General features: G+C 40.8%; 1 long non-coding RNA gene across 1 annotated transcript in view; it reads left to right on the top strand.

Moving 5' to 3' along the window:
- The first annotated feature begins 317 nt into the window (after positions 1–317).
- Positions 318–13,235, top strand: part of LOC134960839 (uncharacterized) — a 118,364-nt gene continuing 105,446 nt past the window's right edge. The window contains exon 1 of the long non-coding RNA XR_010187826.1: positions 318–530. This is a non-coding gene — a long non-coding RNA (uncharacterized LOC134960839). The remainder of the gene's footprint in view (positions 531–13,235) is intronic.

The raw sequence follows: 13,235 nt of genomic DNA, 5'->3' as shown, positions 1-13,235 counted from the left end.
TCGATTATGGCATGTCTATAATACCTTGTACTATCTTTTGCTTGACTTTAATAAAAACATTTAAAAAAAAAATTATTATGCTTTAATGAACATGCCTGTACACATTTTAATTCAATCATATATGGAAACTGGTTGCAACTCAAAAATTATATAAATTGAACATTATGGCAGTGGCTGCCAAACTGTTTTGAATCACGGCTCCCTAGAGTATCAGACTTATTTTCAGGGCACCCCTAGGCTATAAGTTTCTTATTGAGAAATTTAGAAATAAATACTAAATTAAGCAAATTGTGTTTATCTGTCATCCTTAGGTTCAGTTGTGTGGTGAGGGTCAAGATTCACTTCTGTTTGTCCATATATTTTGTGATTGACAGCCACCAACACTGGTTTTGCCTATTAAATTGACTATAAATAATTTGAATTGATCCTGGACCACCAATCTGAGGCACCACTGCAAGTTTCCTGAGGCACCCCAGCGTGCAACGGCACACCATAGAACCTCTGCATTATGGTATTCAGTGATGTGAAAGGTAAATATGCACTGATAGACAATTGTGATCTATTTATTTAGTGGCTCCAAATTGCATGACCAGTTTTACCTATATGCTTTTGAAAAAAGACCTGATACTACTTGCAGCCATTGGCACAGGGGCAAAGTAAGAAGGGCAGGCAGGGCACATACCCACAGTGATAGAAGGTATGTATGTATGTATGTATGTATGTATGTATGTATGTATGTATGTACAGATGGGTCCACGTTTATCTTGACCTTTAATAGGATTAACTGAGACTGGCCAGTCGTACTTAATCCCCTGCTGTAATGACTTAATCCCCTGCTGTATTGCTCTCTGTGTTGTATTGCAGCTGAGAACAATAGATGAAGGGTTTATGCTAATAAGTCATGTTGTGCTTAGGCACAGAAAACTAGTCAAGATAACCGTGGACCCATCTGTATGTGTGTATATGTGTATGTGAGTGGGGGATACCAGGCTGGTAAACCAATTAATTAGTCGCAGCTGGTTCCTCCTACTCGGAACCAGATGCCTGCACTGGACTAAAGTTGGCCAAGTACTCCCAGCCTACCCAAGTCTCCATCCCTTTTTCTCCTCTACCCTGTCTATGACTTTTGTCTCTATTCTTCTACTCCTTTCCATCCCTGCCCAAGACCCTGCCCCCTCAACCTGTATCCCTGTCTCCTCATCTCTACCCTATATTTTTTACTCCCTCCTACCTCTGCCTAACATCCTTTACCCTCACCCTAAATCCCAGCCCCTTTCTGGACAAGTAAGTGTCAGTGGAAGTGAAAATGATTTAATGTTATCTAGTGGGGTGGTATATTTAAAAAATGTGGAGTAGTGTATTTAATTTTTTGGGAGTGCTGCAATGTTCTCTACATCATGTGGTGGTTGCTGCAATATTCACCTTTATGCTTTTTTACATTCTAGGACAGTCACTGTGATGTTCACTATATTATATGGTGATCATTATGATACTCTTTGCACTATTTGGAGGGTCACTGAGATGTCCCCTGTTTATATGGTGATCACTGTGCAACTCTCTGTATTATTAGGTGATCACTGTAATATTCTCTGCATTATATGGTGGTAACTGAAATGTTCTCTGTATTCTATGGCATTCATTGTGATATTCTCTGCTTTATATGGTGGTCACTGCAATATTTTATTATATACTGGTCACTATCATGCTCTATGCATTGTCTGGGCATTGTCACTGCGGTGCCCTGTGTATCATTTGGAAGTCATTGCAATGCTCTTTACATCATATGATGGTTGCTGCAATTCTCACTGTATTATATGGTGGCCACTGTATTGCTCACTTTGTTACATGGTTGTCACTGTGATGTGTTCTGCATTATATTATGGTCACTGCAATGTTCTTTGCATTATAAAGCAGTCACCGATATGATCTCTGCATTATATGATGGGCGACATAATATTCTCTACAATATATGGAGGTTAATGATGCTCTCTCACTGTAATGCTCTGTGTTGGGAGTAGATGCAGCAATACTTAGCCATTGAGTTTGAGTCAGTTGAGCCTGTATGTTCCACTACAAAGTTTACCTACAGTATCCAAGAACCATAGATTTAATGCAGCGGGTGCTGGCATCTTAATGTAACGGGACTAAAAAAAAAAAATTCCCCTCAGCCTACATAAATATCAGTCTTCTCATTGTCAATGGCTGTATATAAACTGTATCTAGTAGGGTGGGGGGCATAGAACTGTTTCTTTACCCCTGTATTGGCCAGTTCTTTGCCCTACATTGGTCAGCTACTTAAGTCAACAGACTGACCTGATATATAAAAGCAACTTAAGGCTAGCAAAAACAAACCTTCCAAATACCATTTATAGGGTGAAACACTTGTAGGTTCATATTTAACTTAAACAAATCCACTTCCACCACCCAGAACAAATAAATAGTAAAATTTTCCCAGATAATCCACATCATTTACTGATGCAATTGTGGCAATTTATTTGCTGTCTCAGTGAATGAAAACAGCAAGTGATTTAACTAAATTGCTTGTAATTATAAATTACATAACATTTGTCTTCCATGAAAGACAAAGACAAATTATCAATGTCACAATACTAAAACAGTACTACAGAAAGCTTTATTCAGTGACTATTTACATTTTCTAAGAACTAGTGTATCTTCATCAATGTGAAGGGGCACAGAGCACTCTCATATCCTATCCAGTCTTTTCCCAGAATGCAGAACCTTAGTCTTCTCTAGCTCGATTTTATTTAGTCTAAAATTAAAACCTTTGTATTTATTACCAATGGGTTTATTAATGAAAATATGATTACCATTTATATTTTATTGAATAAGCAATATTTTTCTTATTATATAAAAAAAACACCCCCAAACAGTCATCTAAATATGAGCTGGCTAAATTCTTTAATATACTTTGGGAAATACTCTTTTACAGTATGTCTGGTAGTGGATACCTGCGTACTACAGTAATGTGAGATTCCAGTTGTGTACACTGAATGTCTTTGTGAATGCATGCAGAAGCCTATCTTATACACACCCAACATCATTAGGTTTGGGTAAAAAGATCCATTTGAGAGATGACCCATCTCTATCTGCACATTGTAATGAGCACTGAAGTCACCTGAGATGCCCATGGCACTCCCATAAGATGTATCAGTTCTTTGCAATCGCATGGTCGCTATCTAGTTACCACCCAGAAACACATATTCTACAGGTAGTGTCATTCGCAGACAGATGGATCAATCAATCCATACACCCTTGCAAACTCTGTAAATGTGGGTAAGTCTGATTTGGTGCATGCATAGTGTCCAATTTATTTATTTGGTACAGTACATGCACAGTATGTTGGAATCCGCAAAAACTGTCCATAATTCCACTTGCATACAACTCAGAATCAGCCCGTTTGTTTGTTTTCTTCTTCAGTCCCACTTGAGCAATTTTTCTCTCTCCTCAACTCTTGGTCCCACTGCAGTTAGGTAGGACTTTCTATATCTCATACTATTCCCAATATCTTTATTGTCTAATCAAGCACAGTATATTGTAAAAAATAAAATGTTCTTCCATGTTTTTTTTTCTCGCTATTGTGCTAGAGGACAGTATCTCTAAATTCATAGAACAGAGCATTAATGATTTCAGTGAACTTTCACCTGATGTGCTGGGGGGAAGGGGTGGAGTGATTGCACTGACCGTAACCTACTCTGAATCTACCCCTGACTGAGGTATGCACAGCACGCCCTGTGTGACATGCTGAGCTGCTTTGTGGTGCCACAATGAATATTTTTTCTATACTTTTTTGTAGTGGCTATGTCCACTCAAGCACAATTAGGCCATACCCCCTAAAGTACACTGCTCTCTATGGTCCTGGTCTTGTCTTATGGAAGCAGTATAGTTTACAAAAGAAATATGATTTAAGTTGCAAAGATGTCCATTGCTTGGTTTAATTTGTTGGAGCTCTTGGATAAGAAAAAAGTTGATAGGCATTTGTGAATACTGTTTATGACCTAAAAAGCTGAGTTTTTGCAAACCAGTCAGATAAGGCCACAATTTACTTCCATGTGTCATCCATTTTTTAATTCTTTGTGCTGATTCTTGGTGACTGACATTCCTGTTATGTAATTTCAGCTTCTGTTCATGTTACCTGATGTTTATTATTGTCAGTGCTCAATTATAGATTTCAAGACCAGATTCAGAGATGTGCACAAACCCGATGGTTTACATAGATCACCAATGTTTTTATACAGATGGAGCCACGCTAGTCACGGCTCTGTCTGTGACTAGGCATGCCCGCCTGGGTGCACAAATCGCTGAGCGCGTCCTTGTCCGGCCGGGCGCACACACCCGTGATGGAGATGCACCCCATTCACTTGAACGGAAAGCGTCTCGGTCTGTGCGCTCAGACAGAGACGCTCTGAATGGGAGCATCTCTGTGCACTCCCGGCGTGACTAGGTGGATGGATCGCCTAGTCACAATGGGAGTGCACGGTTACGATGGAGCCGCCTCATATGAGCACAGCTCCATCTGTATCTGTGCGTGTTCAGATCTTTGTCTGCAATAATTGTCACAGTGCCCTATAAGCCACAGCATTATTATCAGACGTCAGGCCATTTTTTTGGGCACGCTGATGTAAGTGGCTGGATAGCTTCACTGTTCCCAGCAGCGTGAAGACATAAGCAATCTTGAGTATTCATGGAAGTGCCATTAGAGACTAGCTAAAGATCATCAAAAACAGGTCTAGGTCTATGCACAGGGAGGTCTCAGAAGCCCCAAGGTTAAACAGTAGCAGAAAATGTGGAAATGTGGGGTTCATACATTAAAAGGTAATCAAAGAAAAGGGATTTAGCAGAGAATGATCAGTGACAAGCCAAGGTTAATATACAGAGAGATATTGGAAGCAACATGTATTTAGTAAAAAATAGTCATTTTCAAGCAGGGTTATACATATGAATTCATAAAGAGGATCAGAAACAAGTAGTAAAGTGAAGTTTACAGAAAGAAGCCTTATTTGAACTACCTACCTAAATCTTGGAGGCAGGAATAGGAGGAAGTAATCAGTTGGCAGGAAAAGGTCAGATATAGAAATGGAAATGGAATGGGTGAGCGCTTTGAACGTAAGCTTGAATTGGATTCAGAAGGGGAGCCAGTGTACGGTTTGTAAGAGAGGGGAAGTGAATCTAGTATGCTTGGAAAGGAAATGAGCAGGGCATCAGCATTGAGGATAGACTGGAGTGGAGAAAGATGTTTGTCAGGGAGGCCAGATTGGAGGAGATTACAGAAGTCCAATCTTGAGATGACCAGTGAGTGGAAAAGGGTCTTAGTGGCATCTGCACATTATCTACATCTGTATACTGTATGAGTTTGTAGCTGGATGTCTTGGAATTTCAATAAAAACACTATTTGGGGGCATTTTGTGTACATTTTCTTTGTTGTTTGAGGAGAGAGAAACACATTAATGCCATTAGTGTATCGGGACAGTCAGAATCCCCTAAAAAACCACAAGTTAAAAGTCTCAGCAGTGGAGTGGTTAGTCAAACAATATGACCAATGCATTGGCTTCTGGGGCTTTTAGTTGTGTTTCTGATATAATATTATGCACATAAACTTGATTAAGACTACAGAAAGTCAAATACCTCAATTGGTGACTAGATCCAATTTCTGAGATCTCAGATAATTTAATAATTACATTTTGTTTTGCTTCCAAGTCAGAGTATTGTCACCTTTCAGTCAGCGTAAGTCTTGTAAAAGTGTCTTTTATTGGATTAATTAAAATTCAATCCATTCATTTCTAGACAGAATACATTGCAGAGTCTACAACACATTTAAAAATGTCATAAGAAATTGAAAATAAACTTTTTGTCTGAAAGAGGAACAATTTAGCGTAAGGACAGCTGACAAGCGCAGGGTCAGGCCAGCATACAATATGTGCAATTAAAATGAAACAAGTTCTTTTTAATATGCTTTAGTAGCTCATTGATTTTGCAGCGTCAGTGTTGACTATACACTGAGAAACAAATTAGGAGCCAGTTTAAAACAAAGTTTTTAATCCTAGTTTAATGGATTTTCGTACCTCAGGCAGTGTAATGCTGTAAAAATGATTAAAATGTGCCCTGTCTCTATGTAATCAATAAACCTTCCACTATAAGATTGGTTCAGTGCCAAATACTTTTCACCAGGGTTGGTCATGCTGTGTTTGTAGCATTCTAAATAAGCCATCTATCACTATTTATATACACAGCATTCATTAGATACAACATCCTTTTAGCTTATTAGCACTGAAGACAGTTGAACAATCAAATCAAAAGGTCACCTTTAACAAATATGTACTTTAACCAAAACATGCATCACATTCCTAACAGAAGTGTCAGATGTTGGAAGAAATGGATACATTCTGATGGTAATGCATATGAGCACAATGCTTTTTAATGGCATAAAACACCATTAGAGCTAAATGAAACAAACTGATTGATTGAAAATGAAAGTAAATGAAGCATAAATACAGTGTCACATATAACATTTAAAAGCTAAAGAACTCAGTCTGAAGTTTATAAGTTTTCTCGAGTAAAAGGTTACTCAGAATTAAACCTGTGATTAAGGGGCTTATTCAGTGATAGACACTTTTGCTCAGGTTGGACCTCACAGCTCCGTTGTTGTGGCCAGGAAGTTTGCATCGGAAAATGTAGACCCTGGCCTTGCCACTTCCATAAAATGGAAATTCTGTCCATTGCTGTGCCCACCCCACAGCTTGTCTATCAGGGGCACTGCATGTGACATCACAGGTCTCGTTCTGCACGTGTGCAGTCCCACAAACATTGTAGTTGCACATAAGTAAACCATGGGGTATGTCTCCCAGTCACATTACAAATCTACTCCTAGAAAAGAAAATATATTTTTCAGGAAAATAGCCATACTGCTATCACTAAGGTGCACTCTCTCCTCCCTAAATTACCCAGGATCATCATAACAAATTAAAGGGAGCCAAACCACAAAACTTTTGAATGTATTCACCAACAGAGGCATTAACCTTCCGCCACATCTTATCCACCACAGGCCTTTTATGTGGCCATCTTCAAACCATATTCTGAACTGTATCTGCAGTGACCCATAAAGAAATGCCATTTAGCTGGACCATGCGAATAAGCTACCGATCAGCTGAATCCCATCACTTTGTCTAGATTATCACCACCTACATGAAGGACTAGAAACCCTATGGGGCCACACTTAGCAATGGAATCCTCTACTAGCCATCCCATACCTTTACATTTGAGCCATATAACGCCTACTGTTTCCACCTCACCTGATGATTACTCAGTAAAGTAGTTGCCTTTGTGGTCAATTAAGAATGGGCAATCCAATAAATAAAGGAATGACCTACAAACCAGATCTCTGAGGCATTATGGGGAACATCTGTAACAGATATGAACTGACATAAGAAACAGTGATCTGTTTTGGATCAGTGAATCTTACAAGAACCCATAACATTATTTGCCAGGATCCATGAACATAATGATTGTTTGGATAAGGCCACTAATTTGCAAAGCCTGAAAGCCCAGAAGAAGCCATTGAAAATGCCTGCCACAAAAAACTTTGTTTCAGAGTCTTTAGAAGCCACCCTGGCAGGGCAACTCCCATCTTCCTTGAGTACCTCTGACCTATCCCAATCTGAGTTCAGTGTTGTACGATGTGTGCAGAAACAAGTATTAGATCTACATCCTGTAGAGGATCTGTATAACAAAGGCTTAAATTTGATAGTTATAGATTAATGATTTTGCATATTTAAAGGTGTGTACACATGGTGAGATTCGGGCTAACCCCGATTCTCACTATGGGATAGGGACTAGGTCGGTATCGCAAAGCTAGATTACTGTGCTTGCGATACTGACTATGTGCTATTTTGGTTATGTCAATTTTGACTATACTTTGATACTAGATAGTCAAAATTGACTTGCCTGCACAGTCTATCTAGGCTTGCGATAATGACCTCGCGGGACCACGCATCGGTATCACATCAAGATCGCAAGGTGATTTTCACCTTGCGATCTGCACTAACTTTTCTTGCAATTTTGACTATATAGTCAAAGTCAGAAGAAAAATTCTTACTGTGTGTACACACCTTAAGACCTTTATTCATTTGTCAGATAAATGGATATGAATTGGGTGTCTATACATATTGAGGATTAAGAGAGCCTGGAGAAATTGTGTTACAGAACTACAGTATTTTAAATACAAATTTCATTATTTTGCTACTAGTTTACAGTACATTAAACTGTGCAATATAAGAAAACTAATCTTACAAAGCCTATCATTCATTGTATTTTAATTGTTATTGAAATTCAATATTTTTTTTATTAATACTTTTTTATTTTATTTGGAATTCACATTCACAGTTTTGAAATAATATTTTTTTAAATCTTTTTTTAATTAAAATTTTATTGTAGAACTGAGTATATAATGCATGCAGTAAACATAAAAAATATACAATCATGTTATGTCTTCAAACTATGGGGGTAATTCCAAGTTGATCGCAGCAGGAATTTTGTTAGCAGTTGGGCAAAACCATGTGCACTGCAGGGGAGGCAGATATAACATGTGCAGAAAGAGTTAGATCTGGGTGGGTTATTTTGCTTCTGTTCAGGGTAAATACTGGCTGCTTTATTTTTACACTGCAAATTAGATTGCAGATTGAACACACCACACCCAAATCTAACTCTCTCTGCACATGTTATATCAGCCTCCCCTGCAGTGCACATGGTTTTGCCCAACTGCTAACAAAATTCCTGCTGCGATCAACTTGGAATTACCCTCATTGTACAGTTATTGTTAGAACTTGGAGAGGTGGATGGGAGAGATAAAAGTGAATTAAGAAGTGAACAAAAACAAAGTAACATTTGTGTAGCTGCAAAGTATCGAAAAAATTGAATCCCTAAAGAAATACAAGATGAATGTATATATATACTGTGGCACGCTGCTTAGCGCTCACAAATGGAGGTTCAGTTCCACATGGCGGGGGTTCCAAGGAAAGGATGAAAAGGCCTGAAGGGCCTTTGGAGGGTTATCTTAGTAACATAGTAACATAGTTGGTGAGGTTGAAAACAGACAAGATGTCTATCGAGTTCAACTGTAATTATATTTCCTATTCTATTTTGGTTAAAGGCTATATACCAAGATATCTTTTACTGTTAGAAATTTATCTAACCCATTTTTAAACACATTGACTGAGTTCGCCATTACAACCTTCTCTGGCAGCAAATTTCACATTCGTATAGCCCTCACAGTGTAGAATCCCTCCCTGCTCTTGGGACGAAATTTCCGCTCCTCAAGCCTTATTTAAGAACAAGGGTGGGAAGGAGGCATCCCAAAGGGGAGAGCTCTATTAAACCGCTGTATAAAACACCAGGTTAACCATATCCTGTGAAATGTATATAGTTTATCATGCAAGTACAGTAGAATATTTTTCATGCATATAGTTAAGAAAAGTGTAATGCAAAACATAGGGGGTGATTCAGACCTGATCACTGCTGTGCGTTTTCACAAAGCGGGTGATCAGGTAGTAACTGTGCATGTGTATGCACCGCAATGGGCATGCACATACGACAACAACAAAGGGCATCGCTGGTCACAGGCGATCGCAAGGTGATTGACAGGAGGCGGACATTTGTGGGTGGTAACTGACTGTTTATTTGGAGTGTCTGGAAAAACGCAGGCGTGTCCAAGAATTTTCAGGGAGGGTGTGTGACATCAGCTCTGACACCCTGAACAGCCTCTTCCTATCGCACTGTAGGAGTAAGTCCTGGGCTGCGCAGAGACTGCAGAAAGTGGATTTTTGCTGCTCTGAGTACACATGGGATCGCACACTTGCACGTTGAATTTACACTCCTCCTGGAGGCAGCAAGTATCTGAACACAGGTCAGCAAAGTTTGCAGCTCAGTGAATAGGTCTGAATCACCCCCATAGACATTCAGAATGTCAAAATGGTCTGAAAGACAACATTATATCACCATCACCAGCTCTAAAAAAAGTATATATTTTAATGTTTTATTTTTGTTTCATAATTTGTCATTGCATTTATATTTGTATTGTGTGAGACAGTCACTTTTTATTTAACCTCTGGAATTTGGTTTTGCTGAGAAATTATATTTTACTTTATCTGTATTACTCTGGGCCAAATCAAATATCTCGGGTTGCAGCAGGAGAGTTGAGTAAATCTGGGATGCTGCTTGTGTAAGTGTGCTGTAACTGTCACTGTGTTAAGGGTCTGCACAGTAGACAGTGTACTGCAGAGGCGGACAGACTTTTGGAGTCGGCGATCTACTTTGAAAGCTAAAAAGCTTTTGTGATCTACCTAGGAGGAATAGTAGCGCGTGCCGCAGGCGCGCACGTGCAAAAAAAGGGCGTGGTATAACAAAAAGTGGGTGTGGTATAACAAAAAAGGGACATAGCCTTGCTGCACAGAGTGTAATGACTGCCTCACACGAAATAACACATTGGCCCCCACAGGTAAAAACCTCAAACACATATGCCCCCACAGTGCCAGATACACATGCCCCCACAGTGCCATGTGCCCACAGTGCCAGATATGCCCCCACAGTGCCAGATACAGATATGCCCCCACAGTACCATGTGCCCACAGTGCCAGATATGCCCCCACAGTGCCAGATTACAGATATGCCCCCACAGTGCCAGATATGCCCCCACAGTGCCATGTGCCCACAGTGCCAGATATGCCCTCACAGTGCCATGTGCCCACAGTGCTAGATATGCCCCCACAGTGCCAGATATGCCCCCACAGTGCCAGATACAGATATGCCCCCACAGTGCCATGTGCCAACAGTGCCAGATATGCCCCCACAGTGCCAGATTACAGATATGCCCCCACAGTACCATGTGCCCACAGTGCCAGATATGCCCCCACAGTGCCAGATACAGATATGCCCCCACAGTGCCAGATATGCCCCCACAGTGCCAGATATGCCCCCACAGTGCCATGTGCCCACAGTGCCAGATATGCCCTCACAGTGCCATGCCCCCACAGTGCCAGATACAGATATACCCCCACGGTGCCATGTGCCCACAGTGCCAGATATGCCCCCACAGCGCCAGATTACAAATATGCCCCCACAGTGCCATGTGCCCGCAGAGCCAGATATGCCCCCAGTGCCACATATGACCCCACAGTTCCAGATATGCCCCACATTGCCAGATATGCCCCCACTGAGCCATGTGCCCACAATGCCAGATATGCCCCCATAGTAGAGCTCACCGGAGTGGAGAGCGCAGCTCGCGCTTCTCCTGTCTGCCGCCCTGCTTCTCAGTCTAATCTCCGGCGGTGATGGCAGCGTGTATGGCTCAAATCAGGCGCCAGTCCGTGAGCTCTCATTGGCTAACGAACCGGCACCTGATTTGAGCTATACACTCGGCCATCACTGCCGCAGACCAGACTGAGGAGGCAGAGCGGCAGGCAGGAGAGGCGCGGCTTCGGGTGGCTGGGCGGTGGATCGCGATCGACTGGTCGCATGTCTGCGATCGACTGTTTGGCCACCCCTGGTGTACTGCATATAGCATAATGTGGCTGTGTATAGGACCAGGTGTTGTCCTATGTCTAAGGGGTTGTGTACTGCTCTACACTACTGCCATATATCCTCTGTATGTTATCCAAAGCAAAAAATATATTTTTATTGGTGTGTCACTCTGGCTAGTAGTACAGCGTCTGATGTATACTACTGCTATATATCCTCTGTGTATGATCCAGAACAAAAAATATATTTCTATTGGTGCGTCACTCAGTGATGACTACCAGTACTGCCATACACTACTGCTATATATCCTCTGTGTGTGATCCAGAGCAAAAATTATATTTCTATTGGTGCATCACTCTGACTACTAGTACTGTGGTGCGATACACTACTGCTATACATGATATATCCTCTGTGTGTGATCCAGAGCAAAAAATATATTTTTGACTCATTTGTGCGACACTGTTACTGTACCATACTGCGGCTGTAGGGAAAAAACAAAATTTTCCGAAGAGATCCGCAGATAAGCCAGGAACAAGTTTTGATATGGTCCAGACTGAAGGAGCTGCCTACAATTACTGACATGTCTACTGTCACTGCATATAATGCTGTCACCATTGAAAGACGACTATTTCAGTGATAGCATCCAAATAGGCATATCAGACAGTCCATTTCAATACTGGCAGGAATAAAAAGATATTTGAAGGCCCTTGCACAATCTGGCTTTGTTTTACTTAAGTTGCCCACCCTCCAGAGTGTACTCAGAAAGAGTTTTTAGCACAGCTGGGAACCTTGTCAGCAATCAGCGTAGGAGGTTATTTCCCCAAAATATTAAAAGAAGATGTTCATAAAAATTAATTACAAATTCCACAAGGAAGACCTTTACCAGCATTTACCTCAACAAATACAGAAGGACCTGTGATGGTGGTTTCCAGCAGGGACAACTTAATAGTCTGTGAAGAAGAGGATGTACACACTGATGGTGGTGAGGAATCGGAGGATGATGATGGCATCTTGTTTCTGTAGAGCCAGCTTGTGCAGGGAGAGATCAATTGCTTCTTTTTTGTGGGTGCAAAAACAAACCAATCATTTCAGCCACAGGTGCTGCAGTCCCTGTTGCTGAAATGATTGGTTTGTTAAAGTGTGCATGTCCTGTTTATACAACATAAGGGGGGTGGGAGGACTCAAGGACAATTCGATCTTGCACCTCTTTTCATTGAATTGTGTGCTTTTTGGAGCATTTTTTGGGCATAGTTTGTGAACTTCCATCCTATCAACCACTGCAGTGCCACTCCTAGATGTGCCACGTGTTTGTTCCGCCCACTTTTGTCACTTAGCTTAGTCATCCAGCTACTTCTGTCCAACCTTTTGGCCTAAAAACAATATTGTGAGCTGTGAGGCGTTCAGAATAGACTGGAAATTAGTAGAAATTAATGTTATTGAAGCTAATAATACTTTAGGAACAAAAACACCCCCAAAAACAGAACCTGCAAGGGTGGTTTTGGCAAAACCAATCCAGGTCCAAAACACGAAGGAGATCTAGATCCAAAACCAAAACACAAAACCCGAAAAATGACCAGGTGCACACCCCTAAAAAATTTACTTCAAATAGCATGAAAACATCACCTCTCAGTTTATTTGAATGACAATCAGCAGTACTATACTAGACTATACTAGACTGAAAATCATGTCCACACATTTGACTGTACTGT

Source organism: Pseudophryne corroboree, chromosome 1, assembly GCF_028390025.1.
Source record: "Pseudophryne corroboree isolate aPseCor3 chromosome 1, aPseCor3.hap2, whole genome shotgun sequence".
Lineage (NCBI taxonomy): Eukaryota > Metazoa > Chordata > Amphibia > Anura > Myobatrachidae > Pseudophryne > Pseudophryne corroboree.
This window is presented reverse-complemented; position numbering and strand designations above follow the sequence as displayed.